The 27267-nt window shown below is 36.8% G+C and overlaps 1 pseudogene; it reads left to right on the forward strand.

The window, feature by feature from the left end:
• Positions 1-594: 594 nt before the first annotated feature.
• LOC144308846 (glyceraldehyde-3-phosphate dehydrogenase pseudogene) lies at positions 595-10208 on the forward strand (annotated as a pseudogene).
• The last annotated feature ends 17059 nt before the right edge of the window (positions 10209-27267 follow it).

Raw genomic sequence — 27267 nt, forward strand, 5'->3', positions numbered from 1 at the left:
GGGGTTCAGGTGCTACCTACTTTAAGAAACATCTGTTCACTCAGCATAATACCCTCCAGTTCCATCCACACAAACATTATATGTTATCATTAATTTGGGGAATATAAATAATAGTGAAAGGGAAGGGAGAAGAAGTGGGTAGGAAATATCAGAAAGGGAGACAGAACATAAAGACTCCTAACTCTGGGAAACGAACTAAGGGTGGTGGAAGGGGAGGAGCGTGGGGGGTGGGGGTGAATGGGTGGCAGGCACTGAGGGGGGCAGTTGATGGGATGAGCACTGGGTGTTATTCTGTATGTTGGCAAATTGAACACCAATAAAAAATAAATTTATTATTTAAAAAATAAATAGACACCATCCATTTACCTATAAAAAATAAAAGAAACAGTCTGTTCTATTGCTGGAAAGGCTCTGATTGTAAGAATGATTTTGCTTATAACAAACTGAAATCTGCCCATCTCAATTTTTATGTTACTGGGAAAACACTGAACAAGATGGCATTCTACTACATAGTGATCCCATAGTATAAAGGAAACTTAGGCAGCTAACTGTAGCACAAAGTGTTGATGATGACATAGACAGGGAGCACTAGTGATGGCTATAACAAGAGTTTTTGAAAAGAAGGCACAAAAACTTCGAAGGTATTTGACCCAGGCACTACCTGGAGTGAGAAATGACAAAGCCACAGAAACTCATCTGAGACCTTTCTGGGGTCCCCAGTTGTTCTCAGCTGGCCTGTGTGCATTATCTTGCAAGGGGCACTGTATTTCTGGTGATTCTGCATAGCAGAAACACCACTTGATGGTGCACACTAGGCCTGAAATAAACAGCCATGCCACTAGAAATGCTCAGCAATCAGAAAACAATGAAATTCTAATCAAACTATCAAGACGTTGATAGTTTAGGTATATAATTTTATTATGCCTGAGATATATATTTAAGGAAAAATTCCCAAGTTTGCAGATGATGCTAAATGACACAGGAGCTGCTAGTTCTTCTCAATAACAGAATTCAATTAAAAATGATTGTGACTAATTTGGGGGAAATGCCCCTTACAGAAACAGGATAAAACTTAAAACGGAAAAATACAAGTTGTTACTTCTGGGACGGACTGACAACTAGGTACCTGCGTAAAAAGGAAAATAGTGAGTAGAATGAAAAGGATCATAATTTACCAGAATCTTTAAAAAAAAGAATTTACCAGAATCTATACCATAAAGTTCTTGTGGGGAAAGTATCCAACCAAAGCAGGCTAAAATTAAGATAAAATAGTTCTGGGAGATGAACTTTTACATTATAAATTTTCCAGAGCTCTCTCATTCACTTTCTCTCTCTGCCCTTTACCCATTTACTTATACCTCTCATTTTCCCAGAAAAATAGACATCTAATGACACATAAAATAAAATATAAGGTGAATTTTAAAAATAGCAAAGGAGAGAGAAACAAGTATTGGGATATAAAAAGGCTGGAATGGGGCTCAAAATGCAAGTTGTAAAGAAATATGTTCTTCCTATTGGTGGAAAACAAATTTAGTTTTAAGCTTACTGGCTGCTAATTAAGAAGAGAAGAAAGAAAAAAAGCAGGCCAGCTACACAGATTAGAAGTGTATGGTGTGTCTAATAGGCCACTATAGTACCAATATGTGTACAAAGTAGAAATGTGATTAAAGAAATTGAAATATCAGTCTTATGAGGAAAGGTTAAAGGAATTCAGACTATTTAGCTCAAAGAAGAGAAAGATAGTGAGTGACTTGGCTATTTTCAAATGTTTCAGTGGACTTTATGTGAGAGATTCAAAGCATTGGTTTCTGTGTCCATGGAGAATAATAAAAGGAAGTGGACTTTAAATAACAATCTGATAAAAAGTTTACAACACACATAACAATAAGGATCCATATCCATAATGTATAAAGCACTTCTACAAATTGGTTAGAATACTTAATAACAACTTAATAGAAAAATGGCCAATGACATGAACATGTAGGTTACAGAAGAAGAAGTACAAAAGACTGATACAAATGAAAAGATACTCAACCACACTAGCAATCAGAAAAAATACAAATTATATTAGCATCATTTTTTTCCTTCATCAGACTGGAAAACTTCAAAAAAATGCTATTAACAATTGTTGAGAAAAATATGGGGAGATCACAGTCTGATAGTGGTATACTTTGGAGTATAATTTGGGAGTGTATATTAAAATGGGAAATGTGTATGTTCTGCAGCTCAGTTTTCTTGATTATTAGAGTAATTAGTGTTATTTGCTGTTACTCAGTTTGCTTCACTTTCTGGACATACAGTAAGATTGCACTCAGTGGCTCTCTTATGGTTGCTTAGGACAGTATGTCTAATTTTGGCCAATGAGTTGTTCCTTCTGTGACACGTGGGAAAACCTGAAGAGCTTGCTTTCCTTATGCTATGAAAACTGTCTATGTTCAAAATGGTGACTGCTCCAGCAGCTTGGGTCCCTAAGTCCAATGAGCAGAGCTCTCTAACCCTCAATGGACATGCATCTTGAGCAAGAAATAATATCTTTTTTCAGTCATCAATCAATGTAGAGTGAAGTAAAAAAATTACTAGGTTAAAAACCATGCAAAATGATATACATAATATGATAACATTTATGTTAAAAGTTCAAACCACAAAGTAATGTATGTATCCTCTATAGTTACACTTAATGTATATTATTGCCAATGCACAGAAAAGAGTAAAAAAGAATACACATCGTAACATGCACACTCAAGATGGTGATTGCTTTGAGGACAGCACTGATTAGACCAGATTTGGAAATAGTGGGAAAAGAGGATTCAGCCTACTCTAATTTTTTTTAATTTTAAAAGAAGACTATATTAATTTTGAAAATAATTCAAAATGTTAAAATAATGTAGTGTAAGGAAGAGTTCTTTTGTGTGCAAGGGAAGAACTTGTTACCATTAGTTTTAAAATATCAATGGAGGGGGCACCTGAGTAGCTCAGTCGGTTAAGCATCTGCCTTTGGCTCAGGTCATGATCCCGGGGTCATGGGATCAAGCTTCGTATTAGGCACCCTGCTCAATAGGGAGCCTACTTTTCCCTTTCCTTCTGCCACTCCCCCTGATTGTTCTCTCTCTGTGTCAAATAAATAAATAAAATCATTAAAAATTTTAAAATTCAATAGAATGTAAACTCAGTGGAGAGTAAACTGGCCATATGTATCTATATAAAAATGCACACATCCTGTGATTCAGTATTCTAGAGGCACATGTGCATATAATGTATATACTAGGATGTTTGTTGCTGCACTGTTCGTAATAGGAAAAGACTGAAAAAAAAAACCCTTAACATCCTTCAGTAGGGGATTGGCTAAATTAGTTGTTTTACATTTATACAGTGGAGTACCTGGCAGTAGGTTAAAAGAAAGAAGCAGTTCTATATTATTGATATGGAAATATGTTCAAGATTGTTAAGTGAAATAAGCAATGTAGAGAATATTGTATATAGTATATAATCATTTATAGAAAGAAAAATTTAAAGATAACCTAGATGTAGCTCTTCTCTCCAAACCAACAAATACAGGAGCAGAATGATAACCTCACTGGACAAATTGTTCATCTTGTACAGAATAAGGAGGTGACAAAGGGCCTCAACATGCCTGTGAATTGGAAAGCATAGCCTATCCCAGCTAAAAAACATCAAAACAGTTTTTACTTTATCCTGAAACATTTAAAAGTATAATAATAGTAAAGAATGACTTTTGCAAGGATGCCTATACAGGACTAAACAAACCATGTCTGAGTAAGCAATGGCTACAGGGAGAAACAAAGTAAAAATGTAAGCATCAGAATCAACCAGGTAGTAGTAAAAAAAGGACCTGCATACAACTGGGAGATGCTGCAGGATCCCTGAGGGTGAGGAGGAAGATTTCAAGAGTATAGGTTCTACACTAGAGGAGACAATACAGGAGAATCTGGAACAGTGTTTTTAGAAGCCTTGTCCTGTGAAGGGGCAATTCATATGTAGGCAGCATCTAGGTAGTCTATAGAAAGTCTAGGAAGATATCTTGATGTGGAACAATAGGCTACTTCATGTTCCTCTATACCTGAGGCTCACAAACATCCAGTCATTCTCTGGCCTTAGACACCCCCACCATCGCAGGTGAGGAAATGAATGCACAGACTGTGTGCTGTATAGAGTCAGATTGTGGCCTCTAGGTACAATTGTACACTAGGGTGCTCATTCGCAGGGACCCAGAGTCGCTATTAGCTGAATGTAGGCAGTGTATTAAAAATATTAAAAAGGTCTCAAATAAGATTGAAATAAAAATGAAGACAAGCTGCCACCAGGCTCTCATGTCCATTTTTAAAGTTTTGCTTGTACTATTACCATTATTATGCAGTGATTCTTGATATACAGTCTTTGCCTTCAAGAGATTATTTTGTCTCCATCAGGGACTTTGCCCACAGTCTCATTCAATAATCACAGTACACCTTCACATTTTGAAAGACTGGGTCCTTGGGATGCCTCGGTGGCTCAGTGGTTGAGTATCTGCCTTTGGCTCAGGTCGTGACTCTGGGGTCCTGGGATGAGTCTCACCATCAGGCTCCCTGCAAGGATCCTGCTTCTCCCTCTGCCTCTGCCTCTCTCTCGGTGCCTCTCATGAATAAATAAAATCTTTTTTTAAAAAAAAGAAAGACTAGGTCCTTATGTAATCCAAAAAAAAATGCCAAGATATTGTAATATGGCTTTCACTCAGATTTATCACAGCTATGAAGAAAGATAACACTAAAGATTTTGATAACCTATCTTCAAGCACAGTGGTAAGAGAAGATGCAATTTAAGGCTTTCTCTTAAAAAATGAAGCAATGAATAATGCCTAAAGATTTCAGTTATCTTTTGTAATCTGTTTTTCATACAGAAATGCAGTTGATAGTAATGATTATAAGATAATTTATCTGCTTTTAATTATTGATATGTTGTTTCTAGTCCTTCAAGATCAACTGCATTATCAATCATGACTACCCTAAAATAAAAATGTTTTCAGACAAAAAATAATAGAATTTATTTTGTTGTATACAAAACATAGGAAAACATAAAACTACTATCTTTTTATGTTTTCTCTAAAAGGTTCCATTTTCAGCAATATAAGAAACTGTGTGCCCAGAATGATCTTCCATCTGAAAAAAACAAAAATAATAGTCAAATACTTTTAGTGACTTTTGGGGTCTGAAAAAAAGGTGAAGAATAGTTTGGCTAAGTATTTAAAAATATGCCTTCCATATAGAATTGCTGAATAGCTGTACTGTACACCTGAAATTAATATAACACTGTATATTAACTATACTGGAATTAAAATTTTAAAACTTTAAAAAAATGGCTTCCCAGAAAGCTAAATAGAACACTGAAGCTTTCATCTTGATAATATTCACTAAATTGGGTAGAATTAAACATTACTTTTTACATATTTAAAGGATGCAGGGAACAGAATACAAAGCCCAGGGACTCGTCAGGTGTGGAATCCACCAAGAGGTCCTTATACAAATTTTGAACCCCCAATTTCTGAGGTCATTTAAGAGTAATCTAGAAAGAAATCTGCCTTTTCAATAACCAAAAGGAATATATTGCCTATCTTGAGCCTTGGAGCTGAACAATCATGGAAAAATAAAAGAGAATATAGAGAGGGAAACCACCTTACATAAAAAGAAGCAAGAATAAGAATTACATTGACTTCTTTACAGAAACTATATAGGAAGAAGAACGTGGATTAAAATATTAAAGTGTTAAAAAAAAAACAAATCATTAACCCAGAATTCTGTGAACCCAGTGAAATGATTCTTCAAAAGTGAGAGTAATACTTTCTCAGACAAAACAAAATTGAGGGAATTTGTTACTACTAAATCTGTCTAGCAAGAAATGTTTCTAAAAGTTCTTCAGAAAGAAGAAAGATTATATGAATCAAAAATTCAGATTTATGCTATGAAAGGAAAAACATTAGAGGAGCATTAGGAATATATGAAGGTAAAATAAAATCTTTTATTTGTCTTATATTCAATCAAACAGGTAACATTTTGTTCAAAATAGTTGCAACAATGCATTCAGTAATATAACTCATGGATAGTGAAATGAATGACAACAATGCTATGAGGGATAAGAGGGAGGAAATAGGAATACTTTGTTATAAACTACTTGTACTATCCATGTAGTAATGGACTATTATTTGAAAGTAGACTTGGATTAATTATAAATGTATATTGTAAATGAGTGGACAACCACTTAAAACAGAAATGCAATTGATATGCTAAGAAAGTAGAAAAAAATGAAATCCCGTAAAATACTCAAATCCAAAGAAGACAGAAAAAGAGTGGAAGACCAGAAAAAAATAATAAATAAAAAAGGCAATTAATAGAAAATAATAGGGACGCCTGGGTGGCTCAGTGGTTGGGTGTCTGCCTTTGGCTCGGGGCGTGATTCCAGGATCCAGGATTGAGTCCCACATCGGGCTCCCTGCATGGAGCCTGCTTCTCCCTCTGCCTATGTCTCTGCTTCTCTCTCTTCTCTCTCTGTGTCTCTCATGAATAAATAAATAAAATCTTTAAAAAAATAGAAAATAACAAATGGTGGTTGATGTTACTACAACTATATCAACAATCACTTTAAATGTCAACAGATTAAATATACCAGTTAAAGACAGAGACTGTCAAAATGGATAAAAAAAAAAACCAAGACCAACTGTATGTTGTCTACAAAAAAACAAAGACACTTTAAATGTAAAGACATATATAGATTAAAGGTAAAGGGACAGAGAAAGATATAACATGCCAACAGTAATCAAGAGAAAGCTAGAGTGGCTTTGTTAATATCAGACAAAGTAGACTTCGAACAAGGAAAATTATTAGGGATAGAGAAGGGCATTACATAATGATAAAAGTTCAATTCTCCAGGAAGACATAGCAATCCTTAATGTGTATGCATTAATGTGTCTGCATAATGCATATAGCAGTGTCTAAATATGTGAGGCAAAAACTGATAGAACTTCAAGGAGAAATAGATGAATCCACTATTATAGCTGGAGACTTCAACACTCCTCTACCAATAATTCACGATCCAGGGGCACCTGGCTGGCTGAGTCAGTAGAGCATGACTCTTGATCTTGGAGTTTTAAGTTTGAGCTCCACACTAGGGGTGGAGACTACTTAAAAATAAAAATAAAAATAAAATGAACAGACGCAACATGCTGAAAATTAATGACATTGTTGAATTGAACTGTACCAACAGTTAACTGGATCTAACTGATATCTATAGAATACATTATCTAACAACAGCAGAATGCACACTCTTCTCAAATTCATACAAAACATTCACCAATATGGACCATAGTCTTGGCCATAAAACACAGCTTAACAAAGTTAAAAGAAGAAAAGCCATACAGTATATGCTCTTAAACTACAATGGAATTAAACCAGAAATAAATAAGAAAGAGATAATTGAAAAAAAAATACAACATGCTTCTAAATAACATGTGGTTCAAAGAAGTCTTATGAGAAATTAAAACATATTTTGACTGATGAATGGATAAAGAAGTTGTGGTATATATATCTACAATGCAATATTGCCCAGCGATAAAAAGAATGAAATCTTACCATTTGCAATGACATAGAGAGAGTTAGAGTACATTATGCTAAGTGAAATAACTCAAAGAAAAACAAATACCATGATTTCACTCATGTGGAATTGAAGAAACAGAACAGAAGGACATAGGGGGAAAAAGAGAGAGAGCGAGGCAAACCATAAAACAGACTCTTAACAATAGAGAACAAACTGAAGGTTGCTGAAGGGGAAGTGGGCAGGGAGATGAGCTAAGTGGATGATGGGTATTGGGAAGGGCACTTGTGATGAGCACTGGGTATTTTTTTTAAATTTTTATTTATTTATTTATGATAGTCACAGAGAGAGAGAGAGAGAGAGGCAGAGACATAGGCAGAGGGAGAAGCAGGCTCCATGCACCGGGAGCCTGACGTGGGATTCGATCCCGGGTCTCCAGGATCACACCCTGGGCCAAAGGCAGGCGCCAAACCACTGCGCCTCCCAGGGATCCCGAGCACTGGGTATTATATGTAAGTGATGAATTACTGAATTCTACTTCTGAAACTAATATTACACTATTGGTTAACTAACTGGGTTTTAAGTAAAAACTAGATCCTACAAAAATATTTTAAACCAATTTAAAAATAAAATGATAAAAAAAATAAAAAATAAAAAAAATAAAATGATAAAATATGTGGTATGCAGAAAAAGCAGTAATTAGAGGGAAATTTATTGCATTGGATATTAGAGAATAAAGACTTCAAATCGATAATTTAAGCTTCCACTTTAGGAAATGAGAAAAGGAGAACAAATGTTAAAATAAAAGAACAAGTTAAATACAAAATTAGCAGAAGAAATAATAAATAGAGCAGAAATCAATAAAATTGAAAACAAAAAATCAGTAGAGAAAAATCAACAAATCCAAAAGTTCGTTCTTTGAAGAGGTCAATAAAACAGATGAATTTGTAGTTAGGTTAAGTAAGTGAAAAAAGAGAACAGACACAAATTTGCTAAAACTAGAAATGAAATAAGGACCATCACTACTGATCCCATAGACATTAAAAGGATAATAAAAGAATAATAAGAACAACTCTCTGTTCCCAAATTAGATAACTTAGTTGAAATGGAACAATTCCTTGAAAGACTCAATTTACCAAAACTCACAAAAGAAGAAATAGACAATCTTAATAAGTCTGCATCTATTTAAAAAATTAAATCGATAATTAATGACATGACAAAACAGAAAGCAATAGGCTGAGATGGTGAATTCTACCAATGTAAAATCTACCAAACATTTAAGGAAATTATACTAAATCCATATAAGCTTATCTAGAAAATAGAAGTTGAGGTGATACTTCCTAACTCATTCTGAGGCTGGCATTACCCTAATACCAGAACCAAATATATTACAAGAGAGAGAAACTACAGACCAGTGTCTCTCATGAACATAGATGAAAAAATCCTTGAGAAAATATGAGCAAATTGAATACAAAAATGTATAAAGAGAATTATACATCATGACATTATGGGATTTATTCCAGATATGCAGGGCTGGTGTGACATCTGAAAGTCAATTAATGTAGTCCATCACAACAAGCTAAACAATACAAATCTTATGGTCATATGAAAAGATACAGAAAAAGCATTTGGCAGGCTTTCTGCTCTTCCCATTTAACAGATAGATGCATGTTCTTGTGCAATGCCAACCACATCCCTGAAACATGATAATGAAGGTCGAGTAAATGGATTTGCCTATATTGTGTGCTTGGCAAAGTGGATAATGCCTCTATCAATGACTCCATTGATTTCAATTACATGAGCTACATGTTCTAGTATGATTCCATCTATGGCAAATTCAGTGGTACAGGCAAGGCTGAGAATAGGAAACTTGTCATCAATGAAAAACCTATCTCCATCTCCTGAGAGTGAGCTCCTGCCGGCATCAGCACCCAAGTGATGTGGATGCTGAATGCATTGTGGAGCCCACTGGAGTCTTCACTACTATGGAGATGGCTGGGGAGTCACTTGAAGGTAGGGCCAAGAGGGTCATCATCTCTGTCCCTTCTGCTAATATCTGCATGTTTGTGATGAGCATGGACCATGAAAAGTATGACAACTCCCTAAGATTGTCAGCAATGACCCCTGCACAACCAATTGCTTGGCCTCTCTGGCCACAATCATCCATAACAACATTTGCATCATGGAGGGACTCATGACGACAGTTCATGCCATCACTTCCATGCAAAAGGTTATGGATGGCCCCTCTGAAAAGCTGTGGTGTGATGGCCAAGGGGCTGCCCTCAACATTATTCCTGCTTCTTTCTACTGGTGCTGCCAAGGCTGTGAGCGAGGTTATTCCTGAGCTGAATGGGAAGCTCACTGGCATGGCCTTACATGTACCCATCCCCAGTGTAAGAGTCATAGATATGACCTGCTGTGTGGAGAAAGCTTCCAAATACAATGCCATCAAGAATGTGGGCCACCTCAAGAACATCTTGGACTACACCGAGACTTTAACAGTGATGCTGGGGCTGCCATTGGTCTCAATAATCATTTCATCTATAGCTCATTTCTTAGTATGACAATGAATTTGGCTACAGGAACCAGGTGTTGGACTTTTTACGGTCCACATGGCCTCCAAGGAGTAAGAGACCCCTGGACTACCAGACCCAATGAAAGCACAAGAGGAAGAGAATTCTTCAGTTACTGGAGACTCCTAGCCCCAACCCATCCCTCAACACATTGAGACTCTCACAACCTCAATACAGTTTCAATCCCAGATCCCCTGTAGAAAAGGAGAAGCTTACAGAGCCCTACCTTGTCATGTATGATCAATAAAGTACACTGTACCCAGCCAAAAAAAAGGAAAAAGCATTTGATAAAATTCAACACCATTCATGATAGAAACTCATAGCAAAGTAGGAGTCAAGAGGAACTTCCTTAATTTGATAAAGAACCTCTACAAAAAACCTATGTCTAACATATTCCATAATAGTAAGAAACTAGATGCTTTTTCCCTAGAATAAGAAACAAAGTCAGAATGTTCATCTCACCATTCAACATCATTATCTATTCAGCACCATACTGAAATCCTAGATAATGCAATATGGAAGAAAAGGTATACAGATTGGGAAGGAAGAAAATAAACTGTCTTTGTGCATAAATGATATGACTGTTTCTGCTGAAAAACCCAGAGAATCAGCCAAAAAACTCCTAAGAAGCAGCTATAGCACAGCACATTTACAGGATACTAGAATAATACACAAAAGTCAGTTGAAAAATTGGAATCTGGAAATGAAAACAATAATGAGGTGCCTGACTAGTCAGAAGAGCATGCAACTCCCGATCTCAGGGTCATGAGTTCAAGCCCCATGTTGCACATAGAACTTAATTAGAAGAAAACAGTATCATTACTGTACGTGGTATTATGCACTTTAAAATATGTTAAGATGATATATCCCATGTCAAATGTTCTGACCAAAAACAAAGCAAAACAGAAAAGAACACAATGAAAATTGGGGTGGGGGGTAATGGATATGTTTAATATCTTGGTTGTGATGCTAGTTATCACGAGTCTATTTATATGTCCAAATTCATCAAGATACACATATTTGATGTGTGTAATTTTTTGTATCAATAAACAAACTATAATGAGTGCTTAAAAAAGTATTATATTTTTTAAAGATTTTATTTATTTATTCATGATAGACACAGAAAGAGAGAGGCAGAGACACAAGCAGAGGGAGAAGCAGGCTCCATGCAGGGAGCCCAATATGGGATTCGATCCCCAGACCCCAGGATCACGCCCTGAGCCAAAAGCAGATGCCCAACTGCTGAGCCACCCAGCCATCCCTAAAAAAGTATTTTAACCACAATAACACTTATATTAGCACCAAGGAAATGAAATACTTCAGTATAAATCTGACAAAAGGGCAACCCTGGTGGCTCAGCGGTTTAGCGCCACCTTCAGCCCAGGGCCTGATCCTGGAGACCCAGGATCGAATCCCACGTCAGGCTCCCTGCATGGAGCCTGCTTCTCCCTCTGCCTGTGTCTCGGCCTCTCTCTGTGTGTGTGTGTGCGTGTTTCTCATCAATAAATAAATAAAATCTTTAAAAAAATAAATCTGACAAAATATGTACAAGATCTATATGAGGAAAGCTCTAAAACTCTGATGGAAAAAAAATTCAAAGAATATTTAAATAAATGGGAAGATATTCCCTGTACACAGATAGGAAGAAACAATATTATCAAGATATTGGTTCTCTCTAACTTGATCTATATATTCAATGTAATCTCAACGAAAATCCCATCAGTTATTTCATGCATTTTGAAAAATTAACCCTAAAATTTATATGAAAATATAAAAGTCACAGAATAGCCAAGACAGTATTGAAGGAGAACGAAGTCAGAGGACTGACACTACCTGGCTTCAAGACTTACTATAAAGCTGCTTTAATCAAGAAAGTGTTGTATTGGTGAAAGAAGAGACAAATAGATCAATGGAACATAATAGACCAGAAATTGACCTACACAAATATAATCAACTGGTCTTTGATAAAGGAGTGAAGGTAATTTTATGTAAAAATGATAATCTTGCCAACAAAGAGTACTGGAACAACTGGGATAGTCCAATGCAAAAACATTAATCTAGAAGCAAACTTGAGGGGGGAGGAGCAAGATGGCGGGAGAGTAGGGTCTCCAAATCACCTGTCTCCACCAAACTACCTAGAAAACCTTCAAATTATCCTGAAAATCTATGAATTCGGCCTGAGATTTAAAGAGAGACCAGCTGGAATGCTACAGTGAGAAGAGTTCGCGCATCTATCAAGGTAGGAAGACGGGGAAAAAGAAATAAAGGAACAAAGGCCTCCAAGGGGGAGGGGCCCCGCGAGGAGCCGGGCTGAGGCCGGGGCGAGTGTCCCCAGGACAGGAGAGCCCCGTCCCGGAGACGCAGGAGCTGCACCAACCTTCCTGGGCGGAAAGGGGCTCGTGGGGAGGTGGAGCAGGACCCAGGAGGGCGAGGATGCCCTCGGGCTCCCGGGGACAGTAACAGCAACTGCGCGCCCAGGAGAGTGCGCCGAGCTCCCTAAGGGCTGCAGCGCGCACGGGGGGACCCGGCGGGACCCGGAGCAGCTGAAGGGGCTCGGGCGGCGGCTCCGCGGAGGGGGCTGCGCGGCCCCGGGAGCAGCTCGGAGGGGCTCGGGCAGAGGAGGAGGCTCCGTGCGGAGGGGGCTGCGCGGCCCCGGGAGCAGCTCGGAGGGGCTCGGGCGGCGGCTCCGCGGAGGGGGTTGCGCGGCCCGGGAGCGCGAATCCACCAGCGCAGGCTCCGGAGCACAGGGCCCCGGGACACAGCCCAGGATCCGGCCTCCCCCGGGACAGGCAGAGGCCGGGAGGGCCCAGGACAGCAAGGACGCTCCTGCCCCAGCTGAGCAGATCAGCGGCCCCGCCCCGGAGCCTCCAGGCCCTGCAGACGGAGTGCTTCAGAGTTCCTGTGGGAGCTGAATCCAGGTTTCCAGAGCTGCCCCGCCACTGGGGCTGTTCCTCCTGCGGCCTCACGGGGTAAACAACCCCCACTGAGCCCTGCACCAGGCAGGGGCACAGCAGCTCCCCCAACTGCTAACACCTGAAATATCAGAAAGGGAGACAGAACATAAAGACTGCTAACTCTGGGAAACGAACTAGGGGTGGTAGAAGGGGAGGAGGGCGGGGGGTGGGAGTGAATGGGTGACGGGCACTGGGTGTTATTCTGTATGTTAGTAAATTGAACACCAATAAAAAAAAAAAAAAAAAAGAAGAAGAGGCAGAAGCAAAAGCAGAAGAATAATCTTAACTGTTTCCTTATAACATACACAAAATTTAATATTGTTTTAAAATCAAGCTACCTTATAGCAATATTACTACACATTTTATAGCAAAATACTAAGAACAAATATGAGATGGATCATAGACCTAAATTCAAAACCTAAAGCTATAAAGCTTCTAAAAGAAATCATAGGATTTACCCCAAAGATACAGATGCAGTGAAACGCCGGGACACCTGCACCCCGATGTTTCTGGCAGCAGTGTCCACAGTAGCCAAACTGTGGAAGGAGCCTCGGTGTCCATCGAGAGATGAATGGATAAAGAAGCTGTGGTCTATGTATACAATGGAATATTCCTCAGCCATTAAAAACGATGAATTCCCACCGTTTGCTTCGACGTGGATGGAACTAGAGGGTATTATGCTGAGTGGAGTAAGTCAATCGGAGAAGGACAAACATTATACGGCCTCATTTATATGGGGAATATAAAAAATAGTGAAAGGGAATATAAGGGAAAGGAGAAAAAATGAGTGGGAAATATCAGAAAGGAAGACAGAACATGAGAGACTCCTAACTCTAGGAAACGAACTAGGGGTGGTGGAAGGGGAGGTGGGTGAGGGGTGGGGGTGACTGGGTGACGGGCACTGAGGGGGGCACTTGATGGGATGAGCGCTGGGTGTTATGCTATATGTTGGCAAATTGAACTCCAATAAAAAAAAAAAAGGAAAAAAAAAAAAAAAAAAGAAAATGAAAATCAGCACAACAGGCCCCTCCCCCAGAACACCAGCTAGACTGACAACTTCCAGGAGAAGCCAAGGGACTTAACACAGAATCAGAAGATACTCCCCGGTGGTTCTTTTTTTGTTTGTTTTTGTTTTTGTTTTTGTTTTTGTTGTGTTTTGCTTTTTGATTTGTTTCCTTCCCCAACCCCCTTTTTTCTCCTTTCTTTTTCTTTCTCTTTTTCTTCTTTTTTTTTTTCTTTCGTTTTTTTTTCTTTTTCTTCCCTTTTTTTTTTCTCTTTCTCTTTTCTTTCCTTCTTTCTCTCCTCTCTTTTTCTCTTTTCCCCAATACAACTTGCTTTTGGCCACTCTGCACTGAGCAAAATGACTAGAAGGAAAACCTCACCTCAAAAGAAAGAATCAGAAACAGTCCTCTCTCCCACAGAGTTACAAAATCTGGATTACAATTCAATGTCAGAAAGCCAATTCAGAAGCACTATTATACAGCTACTGGTGGCTCTAGAAAAAAGTATAAAGGACTCAAGAGACTTCATGACTGCAGAATTTAGAGCTAATCAGGCAGAAATTAAAAATCAATTGAATGAGATGCAATCCAAACTAGAAGTCCTAACGACGAGGGTTAACGAGGTGGAAGAACGAGTGAGTGACCTAGAAGACAAGTTGATAGCAAAGAGGGAAACTGAGGAAAAAAGAGACAAACAATTAAAAGACCATGAAGATAGATTAAGGGAAATAAACGACAGCCTGAGGAAGAAAAACCTACGTTTGATTGGGGTTCCCGAGGGCGCCGAAAGGGACAGAGGGCCAGAATATGTATTTGAACAAATTCTAGCTGAAAACTTTCCTAATCTGGGAAGGGAAACAGGCATTCAGATCCAGGAAATAGAGAGATCCCCCCCTAAAATCAATAAAAACCGTTCAACACCTCGACATTTAATTGTGAAGCTTGCAAATTCCAAAGATAAGGAGAAGATCCTTAAAGCAGCAAGAGACAAGAAATCCCTGACTTTTATGGGGAGGAGTATTAGGGTAACAGCAGACCTCTCCACAGAGACCTGGCAGGCCAGAAAGGGCTGGCAGGATATATTCAGGGTCCTAAATGAGAAGAACATGCAACCAAGAATACTTTATCCAGCAAGGCTCTCATTCAAAATGGAAGGAGAGATAAAGAGCTTCCAAGACAGGCAGCAACTAAAAGAATATGTGACCTCCAAACCAGCTCTGCAAGAAAATTTAAGGGGGCCTCTTAAAATTCCCCTTTAAGAGGAAGTTCAGTGGAACAGTCCACAAAAACAAAGACTGAATAGATATCATGATGACACTAAACTCATATCTCTCAATAGTAACTCTGAATGTGAACGGGCTTAATGACCCCATCAAAAGGCGCAGGGTTTCAGACTGGATAAAAAAGCAGGACCCATCTATTTGCTGTCTACAAGAGACTCATTTGAGACAGAAGGACACCTACAGCCTGAAAATAAAAGGTTGGAGAACCATTTACCATTCGAATGGTCCTCAAAAGAAAGCAGGGGTAGCCATCCTTATATCAGATAAACTAAAATTTACCCCAAAGACTGTAGTGAGAGATGAAGAGGGACACTATATCATACTTAAAGGATCTATTCAACAAGAGGACTTAACAATCCTCAATATATATGCTCCGAATGTGGGAGCTGCCAAATATATAAATCAATTATTAACCAAAGTGAAGAAATACTTAGATAATAATACACTTATACTTGGTGACTTCAATCTAGCTCTTTCTATACTCGATAGGTCTTCTAAGCAAAACATCTCCAAAGAAACGAGAGCTTTAAATGATACACTGGACCAGATGGATTTCACAGATATCTACAGAACTTTACATCCAAACTCAACTGAATACACATTCTTCTCAAGCGCACATGGAACTTTCTCCAGAATAGACCACATATTGGGTCACAAATCGGGTCTGAACCGATACCAAAAGATTGGGATTGTCCCCTGCATATTCTCGGACCATAATGCCTTGAAATTAGAACTAAATCACAACAAGAAGTTTGGAAGGACCTCAAACACGTGGAGGTTAAGGACCATCCTGCTAAAAGATAAAAGGGTCAACCAGGAAATTAAGGAAGAATTAAAAAGATTCATGGAAACTAATGAGAATGAAGATACAACCGTTCAAAATCTTTGGGATGCAGCAAAAGCAGTCCTAAGGGGGAAATACATCGCAATACAAGCATCCATTCAAAAACTGGAAAGAACTCAAATACAAAAGCTAACCTTACACATAAAGGAGCTAGAGAAAAAACAGCAAATAGATCCTACACCCAAGAGAAGAAGGGAGTTAATAAAGATTCGAGCAGAACTCAACGAAATCGAGACCAGAAGAACTGTGGAACAGATCAACAGAACCAGGAGTTGGTTCTTTGAAAGAATTAATAAGATAGATAAACCATTAGCCAGCCTTATTAAAAAGAAGAGAGAGAAGACTCAAATTAATAAAATCATGAATGAGAAAGGAGAGATCACTACCAACACCAAGGAAATACAAACGATTTTAAAAACATATTATGAACAGCTATACGCCAATAAATTAGGCAATCTAGAAGAAATGGACGCATTCCTGGAAAGCCACAAACTACCAAAACTGGAACAGGAAGAAATAGAAAACCTGAACAGGCCAATAACCAGGGAAGAAATTGAAGCAGTCATCAAAAACCTCCCAAGACACAAGAGTCCAGGGCCAGATGGCTTCCCAGGAGAATTTTATCAAACGTTTAAAGAAGAAATCATACCTATTCTCCTAAAGCTGTTTGGAAAGATAGAAAGAGATGGAGTACTTCCAAATTCGTTCTATGAAGCCAGCATCACCTTAATTCCAAAGCCAGACAAAGACCCCGCCAAAAAGGAGAATTACAGACCAATATCCCTGATGAACATGGATGCAAAAATTCTCAACAAGATACTGGCCAATAGGATCCAACAGTACATTAAGAAAATTATTCACCATGACCAAGTAGGATTTATCCCTGGGACACAAGGCTGGTTCAACACCCGTAAAACAATCAATGTGATGCATCATATCAGCAAGAGAAAAACCAAGAACCATATGATCCTCTCATTGGATGCAGAGAAAGCATTTGACAAAATACAGCATCCATTCCTGATCAAAACTCTTCAGAGTGTAGGGATAGAGGGAACATTCCTCAGCATCTTAAAAGCCATCTATGAAAAGCCCACAGCAAATATCATTCTCAATGGGGAAGCACTGGGAGCCTTTCCCCTAAGATCAGGAACAAGACAGGGATGTCCACTCTCACCACTGCTATTCAACATAGTACTGGAAGTCCTAGCCTCAGCAATCAGACAACAAAAAGACATTAAAGGCATTCAAATTGGCAAAGAAGAAGTCAAACTCTCCCTCTTCGCCGATGACATGATACTCTACATAGAAAACCCAAAAGTCTCCACCCCAAGATTGCTAGAACTCATACAGCAATTCGGTAGCGTGGCAGGATACAAAATCAATGCCCAGAAGTCAGTGGCATTTCTATACACTAACAATGAGACTGAAGAAAGAGAAATTAAGGAGTCAATCCCATTTACAATTGCACCCAAAAGCATAAGATACCTAGGAATAAACCTCACCAAAGATGTAAAGGATCTATACCCTCAAAACTATAGAACACTTCTGAAAGAAATTGAGGAAGACACAAAGAGATGGAAAAATATTCCATGCTCATGGATTGGCAGAATTAATATTGTGAAAATGTCAATGTTACCCAGGGCAATATACACGTTTAATGCAATCCCTATCAAAATACCATGGACTTTCTTCAGAGAGTTAGAAAAAATTATTTTAAGATTTGTGTGGAATCAGAAAAGACCCCGAATAGCCAGGGGAATTTTAAAAAAGAAAACCATATCTGGGGGCATCACAATGCCAGATTTCAGGTTGTACTACAAAGCTGTGGTCATCAAGACAGTGTGGTACTGGCACAAAAACAGACACATAGATCAGTGGAACAGAATAGAGAATCCAGAAGTGGACCCTGAATTTTATGGGCAACTAATATTCGATAAAGGAGGAAAGACTATCCATTGGAAGAAAGACAGTCTCTTCAATAAATGGTGCTGGGAAAATTGGACATCCACATGCAGAAGAATGAAACTAGACCACTCTCTTTCACCATACACAAAGATAAACTCAAAATGGATGAAAGATCTAAATGTGAGACAAGATTCCATCAAAATCCTAGAGAAGAACACAGGCAACACCCTTTTTGAACTCGGCCATAGTAACTTCTTGCAAGATACATCCACGAAGGCAAAAGAAACAAAAGCAAAAATGAACTATTGGGACTTCATCAAGATAAGAAGCTTTTGCACAGCAAAGGATACAGTCAACAAAACTCAAAGACAACCTACAGAATGGGAGAAGATATTTGCAAATGACATATCAGATAAAGGGCTAGTTTCCAAGATCTATAAAGAACTTCTTAAACTCAACACCAAAGAAACAAACAATCCAATCATGAAATGGGCAAAAGACATGAACAGAAATCTCACAGAGGAAGACATAGACATGGCCAACATGCACATGAGAAAATGCTCTGCATCACTGGCCATCAGGGAAATACAAATCAAAACCACGATGAGATACCACCTCACACCAGTGAGAATGGGGAAAATTAACAAGGCAGGAAACAACAAATGTTGGAGAGGATGTGGAGAAAAGGGAACCCTCATACACTGTTGGTGGGAATGTGAACTGGTGCAGCCACTCTGGAAAACTGTGTGGAGGTTCCTCAAACAGTTAAAAATATACCTGCCCTACGACCCAGCAATTGCACTATTGGGGATTTACCCCAAAGATACAAATGCAATGAAACGCCGGGACACCTGCACCCCGATGTTTCTAGCAACAATGGCCACGATAGCCAAACTGTGGAAGGAGCCTCGGTGTCCAACGAAAGATGAATGGATAAAGAAGATGTGGTTTATGTATACAATGGAATATTACTCAGCTATTAGAAATGACAAATACCCACCATTTGCTTCAACGTGGATGGAACTGGAGGGTATTATGCTGAGTGAAGTAAGTCAGTCGGAGAAGGACAAACATTATATGTTCTCATTCATTTGGGGAATATAAATAATAGTGAAAGGGAATATAAGGGAAGGGGGAAGAAATGTGTGGGAAATATCAGAAAGGGAGACAGAACGTAAAGACTCCTAACTCTGGGAAACGAACTAGGGGTGGTGGAAGGGGAGGAGGGCGGGGGGTGGGAGTGAATGGGTGACGGGCACTGGGTGTTATTCTGTATGTTAGTAAATTGAACACCAATTAAAAAAAAATGGGAAAAAAAATAGAAGCAAACTTTAAGCCTTTTGCAAAAATTAACCCCAAATGGATTATAAACCTAAATATAAAATGCAAAACTATAAAATTCCTAGAAGATAACAAGAGAAAACCTATGTGGCTTTAGGTTTGGCAAATAACCTCTTAGACACAATACCAAAAGCACAATTCATAAAATAAAAAATTAATAAGTTAGACTTCATTAAAGTTAAAAACTTCTGCTCTACAATAGTCGCTGTTAAGATACAAGCCACAGACTGGGAGAAAATCTTTGTAAAACACATGTCAGATGAAGAACTGGTATCTAACATATATAAAGAACTCTTAAAATTCAACAACATGAAAACAACACAATTTTAATCAACTGACAAAATACGTACAAAAGATCTGAAGAGACAGATGGACAAAAGATCTGAAGAGACACCTCACCAAAGAAGATATACAGACAGCAATGAGTATAGGAAAAGATGCTCAACATCATACATCATTAGGAAAATGGAAATCACTACACACTACCACTACACACCCATTAAAATGGCCAAAATTCACAACACTGACAACAGTAAATGCTACAGAAGATGTGGAGCATTAGGAATTCTCTTTCATTGCCAGTGGGAATGCAAAATGTTACAGCTATTTGGAAGACAGTTTCTTTCTTACAAAACCGAATATAATTTTACCATATTTTCCAGCAGTTGTACTCCTTTTTATTTTATCCAAATGTGTCGAAAACTTATATTTACACAAAAACCTGCACACAGGGGTCCCTAGCTGGCTCAGTTGGTAAAGCATGTGACTCTTGATCTCAGGGTTATAAGTTTGAGATCCACAATGGATGTAGAGATTATATTAAAAAAATTTAAAAACCTGCACACAAATGTTTATAGATTTATTAATAATTGTCAAAGTTGGAAACAACCAAGATATCCTTCAATAGATGAATGAGGGTAGCCCGGGTGGCTCAGCAGTTTAGCGCCACCTTCAGCCCCGGGCGTGATCCTGGAGACCCAGGATCGAGTCCCATGTCAGGCTCCCTGCATGCAGCCTGCTTCTCCCTCTGCCTGTGTCTCTGCCTCTCTCTTTCTCTCTCTGTGTCTTTCATGAATAAATAAATAAAATCTTAAAAAAATAGATGAATGAATAAACAAACTATAATGCATCCATACAATGGAATGTTATTCAGTAATAAAAAGAAATGAAATATCATGACATGAAAAGATCTGAAGGAACCTTGAATGCATATTGCTTATTGAGAGAAATCAACCTGAAAAGGCTGTATACTGTGTGATTCCACCATATGACATTCTGGAAAAGACAAAACTATTGAGGGAGCAAAAAGATCAGTGGTTGCCAGGAATTTGGAAGGGATGGGTGGATGAATAGTTTGAGCACAGGAGATTTTTAGGGCAGTGAATTTTCTGTATGACACTATAGTAATAGATACACATTAATATACATTTATCAAAGCCTGCAGAATGTACAACAGAAAAAGGGAACCTTAATGTAAACTTTGGGCTTTGATAATAATGTATCAATATTGGCTCATCATTTGTAATAAATACATCACATGAATGCAAGAAGTTAAAAAATAAAGGAAATTGCAGGTAAGTGAGGAGCATATGGGAACTCTCTATACCTTTAGCTAGATTTTTTTTCTGTAAACCTATAACTTCTCAAAAAAGAGGTCTATTAATTATAATTTTTAAAAAAATAATGAAGATCTCTGAACATTAGTTCTAGGATATACTGTTAAGTGGATAGAAGAAGTGAAATGTAAAAGTGTATTGTAAGTTTTTTTTCGTGTAAGACAGAAGGATATATAAAAAAAGATATATAAATTTTCATTTGTGCAAAAAGAAATATATGAAGTAAAAAGCAAAAATAATGAAATTAAAAAAAAAATAATAATGAAATTTGTACCTATGGCAGGGTGAGGGTGCAGGGTAGAGAGGATGGTGTCGGGAAACGGGAATAGAGGATGAACGTAATTATACTTTTCTGAATATACTTTTGTCTATGGTTCTGACTTTGGAACCACGTCAATGTTTCACATACAAAAAAATTTAAAAAGTATGGGTAAAAACACACAACAAAATGGAAACAGAGAGATCCCTGGGTGGCTCAGCAGTTTAGCGCTTGCCTTCGGCCCAGGGCGTGATCCTGGAGACCCGGGATCCAGTCCCATGTCAGGCTCCCTGCCTGGAGCCTGCTTCTCCCTCTGCCTGTGTCTCTGCCTCTCTCTGTGTGTCTCTCATGAATAAGTAAATAAAATCTTTAAAATTTTTTCAAAATGGAACCAGAAACAAGTGAATCTAGCTCATAACAAAGCTGAAGGAGGGGATAGAATAAACCCAGATAATGTTTGAACATCGTGTTTTGACTGTATGTCCTCAGACCAAAGACAAAAAAAAAAAAGTAAGAAAATATCAAACTTGAGTTATAGGTTTGTGTTTCACAGTGAAATGGATTAGCAATCATAAAACTGCCTTGTGCATTCTGTGCATAGGATTGAGCAAATCAGTAAATATATTTTGGATATTGGAAGCCAGATTTCTCACTGTTGGAAAATGGGAAGGCTAGAGTCAACTCTGTGGTGTTAGACTAGAATTAGAGGTATCAGTGTGAATGCTCAGATTTTTACACATACATACTATTTCATACATAATAATATAATATGTAATTTAATACATATTTATTGTATGTATTAAATATGTATTTAAAGTTATAAAATATAAAATAAAATAACAAATTTGCATTTTAGATCTTTCAATAACCATGGAAACACATATATATAGCTTGGCCTATACACATACAGAGGGTCTAGAAGCAATGACACTGCAGTAGCAATGAACACATATATGACCCAGGACTCCTTGAAGAAATGGCTCATTCTAGAGCTGGAGTGAGGAAATTAAAAGATGAGTCTGGGGTATCTTTTAAAGTCAGAAAGTAAAAAAAAAATAAAAATAAAAATAAATCAATAAATAAATAAAGTCAGAAAGTAAGGAAGTGCTCTAATAACAATAAGCACATGCCAAAAGGATATAAGTGTCTTAACAAAGGGCTTTAATTGGCCAACTCTTAGACTATTTGAGTATCAAAATAAATAATGATGGTAATAAATTATAACATCAAAATAGGAATACATGAATGCATACTATTACAAGTAAATAAATACATACATAAAAAATATCTTTTTATGTTGGAATTTAGACTAACAAATGTAGGATGAATTATGGAGTTAAAAAATCAAAGTCTGGGAACCAAACTATCATAATACTAATTGACTCAGGAAAGAATTTCCAGTGGATACTAAAAGAGACAGATAAAAGTTTGAGGAGTGGGATATTATATGTGCTGCCGAAGCGAATATCTCACAGGAGGAGTGAGATATTCACATAATTTCAAAGTTTCTCTCCTTAAGATACTTGTTACTTACAAATTGAAAAATTGGAAACTTACAGTAAAGAAACTTGGTAAATTCTACCTTAACCAGTAAATCAAAATTAATATCAACAGAAAGGGACAAATCAACATTGTTGACTCCTCATATAGTGTTCTGAGAAGGACACAATATTAATTCTGTGGTACTCCTACCAAAACGAGTAGTCTGAATCTAGTTATGGAAAAAACAAATAAACACAATTTGAGACTATTGTACAAAAATAACTGGGCTAAACTCTTTAAAAGTATCGAGGTCATTAAAGACAAAGAAAGCATTAAGGAACTATTCTAGATTAAAGGAGACTAAAGAGACAACACAAGTAAATGTGATATGTGATCCTGATTTGGAATCTGGATCAGAAAACAAAGATCTTTTTCTATAAATGAGACTATTAACACAAATGGCAAAATTTGAATGGAGTTTGAAGATTAGATAATAGTAATGAGCCAATGTTAATTTCCTGATTTTTATAATTGCTCTGTGGTTATGTAAAAAAAACGTATTTAAGGATAATGAGTCATTATGTCTCCAATGTACTTCCAAACTGCTCCAACTATATATATCTTAAGAAGTTAGTAAAAGAACAGCAAAATAAACTCAGATAGGTTACACATAAGTGATAATGAGTAAAAGTATAGGTTAATGAAATAGACAAAAGCAAACAATAGAGAATGAATGAAGACAAAAGATAATTCTTTGAAAAGACCAATAAAACTAATGAAATTACTGTCAAGATTAAACAAAGAAAAATAAGATAGAAGACAGAAATAAACAATATTATGAATGAACTGGGGTACCTAATTATAGATACAGCAGACAACAAAACAAATATAAAGCCTATAATAAAATTATGCCAACAAATTGTATCAATCTGTATAAACCAAGGACAGATCAAAATTGAAGTGGAAAGAAATAGAAAAACTGAATAGTTTCATAACCTTTAAGTAAAAGAATGATTATTCAAAAATATGTCTACAGGGGCACCTGGGTGGCTCAGTCAATTAAGCGACTGACTCTTGGTTTCAGCTCAGGTTGTGACCTCAGGATCATGAGATAGAGCCCTGTATCTGTCTCTGTGCTCAGCAGAGTCTGCTTGGGACTCTCTCTCCCTCTGCCCCTCCCCGCTGTGCTTTCTCTCTCTCAAATAAATAAATAAATCTTTTTAAAAAATATTTCTACAAAAAATTCTAGTTCCCACAAGATTTACCAGTGAATGATAACTCATATTCAGAGAATTCCAATCTCACATAAACTATGTTAAGCCAACCTCATTCATGAACCGAGACAAAAATAATTTTTAAAAATTAGCAAATCAAACATGGAAATATAGAAAAGATAGCAAATCATGCAAAAAAAGGTATTTATTCAAGGAGTAAAAATTTTGCCATTTTTATGTCTAATAATACTGTCTTATCTGCAATTTCACTTTCTGTACTTTCAGTTACCCATAGTCAACTACTGTCCAGAAGCAAATGCTCCTCCCTCTGATGTATCACAAGAAGGTCAATAGTAACCTAATGCCACATCACAATGCCTACACCATTCACCTCACTTCATCTCATCACACAGGTATTTTATCATCTCACATCATCACAAGAAGAAAGGTGAGTACAGTACAAGAAGATGTTGTAAGAAAGACATATTCACATAACTTTTATTACAGTATATTGTTAAAATTGTTCTATTTTATTATTAGTTATTATTGTTAATCTCTTACTGTGCCTGTTTTATACATTGAACTTTATCATAAGTGTATTAGTAGAGGAAAAACCTAGTATTTGCTACTAAATCCAGCATTTGGTGCTATCCACAATTTCAGGCATTAAGTGCTGGTCTTGGAATGTAACCCCCAAGGATAAGGGGGAACAGTTGTAACATAATTCACCACATCAAAGGTTTAAAAAGAAACACCAAATGATCTTCTCAATAGATGTGGAAAGGATTTGATAAAATTCAACATCCACTTATAAGAAAAATTATTAGAAAACGAAAAGTAGAAGGAAGCCTCTTAACCTGATAAAGGGTATCTACAAAAATTCTTTGGAAATGAGTAGACCAATTCATAAAAAAATGAAGACATTCCCTTTAAAATCATAAACAAGACAAAAATTACCCATTGTTACCAAGTCTATCTGCCATTGTACTGAAAAACTTAGTCCAAATAAATAGACAAAAAATTTAAATAAAATAAAATGCATAAGGATTGAGAAGGAAGAGGCAAAGCTGTCATTATTCACAGATAATATAGTATATACCAAGAATATGCAAAAGAAACTATAAATAAATCCTTAGGATAAAGTAAATGGTTTAACAAGGTAGCTGAACATGAAATCTATAAAAATTAATTGTATTTATATAACTGGAAACAAACAATTGAATAATGTTTATTTTATTCTTATTTTTTAAGTAATCTGTACACCCAGTGTGGGGCTCAGACTCACAATCCCAAGATCAAGAGTCACGTGCTCTTCTAACTCAGTCAGCCAGGCACCCCTGTGTCCATCAACTGATGAAAAATGTTTTTAAATGCTGTTTCTAATGTATATAACAAAAGTTTCAAAAACTGGGATCATATTTTATAAAAGATGTGTAAAAGTTCTATGGTGAAAACTATAAAACATTGCTAATAGGCATAAATGAATTGAGTTGCATGATGTTCATGAACTGGAATTCTCAATGTTGTTAAGATATCAATTCTTCTCAAATTGAAATATGAATATATTTTAATCCCAATCAAATATCCAGGAAGACTTTTTGTGGAAATTGATAAGCTAATTTTAAAATTTATATAAAGATGCAAAGGATCTATATAACCAAGACAAACTTGAACAAAATCGGAAGATTTATAGTACTAGTTTTCAAGATTTACAATAAAGCTACAGTAATTAAGAGTGTTATTGGTAAGAAGACAAAGATCAATGGATGAGAATAGAATCCAAAAACAGACTACCTTGAAAACTATCTCACACCATAGAAAAATTAATTCAAAATGGATCATATTTCTAAATGTAAAATGAAACAAAAAAGCTCTAGAAGAACATACAAAATAATAAACTTCATGACAGTTAGAAAAATTCTTAAATAGGACACAAAACATACAAATAATTTAAAAATTACAAATTTGACTTTATTGACATCAAAAACCCCTATTCTGTTTGCCAAAGTATCATTATTAAAATCACCAAAAAATAAAAACCTTTGTGCATAAAAGAACACCATGAAGAAAGTGAAAAGACAATCCACGGAGTCAGAGAAATTAGTCACATATCACCTACCTGATGAGACACTTGTATTGAGAAGTCTAACTACTTACAACTCCATCAAAAAAAGAGAACCCAATTAAATATGGGCAAAGGATTTGAATACATATTTCTCCAAAGAATATATCCAAATGGTCAATAAGCATATGAAAAGATGCTCAACATCACTATTTGTATATCAGAGATATACAAATCAAATCCACAATGAGATGTCACTTCACACCCACTAGAATGGCTATAATAAAAAAAATACTGGACGATAACAAGTGTTAATGAAGATATAGAGAAACTGGAACACACATATATTGTTAGTGGAGATGTAAAAATGGTGCAGCCATTTTAGAAAATGCTCTGGCAGTTCCTTAGTAAAACACAGAGTTAAAATATGATCCAGCAACTTCACTCCTAGATATGTTCCCAAGAAAAATGAAAACATATGTCCATGCAAAATCATGTACTAGGAGTGTTCATAACAGTATTATTCATAATAGCCAAAGAACGGACACACCATAAATGTCCATCAGCAGATGAATGTATTACAAAAAGTGGTATATTCAAACAAGGGGTATTATTCAGCCATAATAAGGAATGAAGTACTGATACATACCATTTGGATCGACCTTCAAAACATTATCCTAAATGAAAGGAGCCAGTCACAAAAGACTACATGTTATATGATTGCATTTATATTAAAGTTCCAGAATAGGAAAACCTATAGAGACAGAAGCAGATTAGCATTTGCCAGAGGCTGAAGTTATTGAGGAACAGTGAGAAGTGTCTGCTAATGGGTAAGAGGTTTCTTTTCGGGGTAATAAAAATATTCTAAAATGTATTGTGTTAATGGTTGCACAACTCCAAAAGCTATTAAATTATACACTTTAAATGAGCAAACTGTGTGATCTGTGAATTATGTTTCAGTAAGGCTTTTAAAAATGCAACTTTAATAAAATGAAAAAGCAAGCTAGAAGATACCAAAAGGTTTTTGCAATGCGTAAATCTGACAAATGATTCACATCAAGTATGTATTTTTAAAAACCCTACAAATTAATAAGAGGAAACCATAAAAACATGGCAACAAACTTGAGACATTTTACAAAAAATGATATGCAAATG

The sequence above is a fragment of the Canis aureus genome, chromosome X (genome assembly GCF_053574225.1).
Source record: "Canis aureus isolate CA01 chromosome X, VMU_Caureus_v.1.0, whole genome shotgun sequence".
NCBI classification, from domain to species: Eukaryota; Metazoa; Chordata; class Mammalia; order Carnivora; family Canidae; genus Canis; species Canis aureus.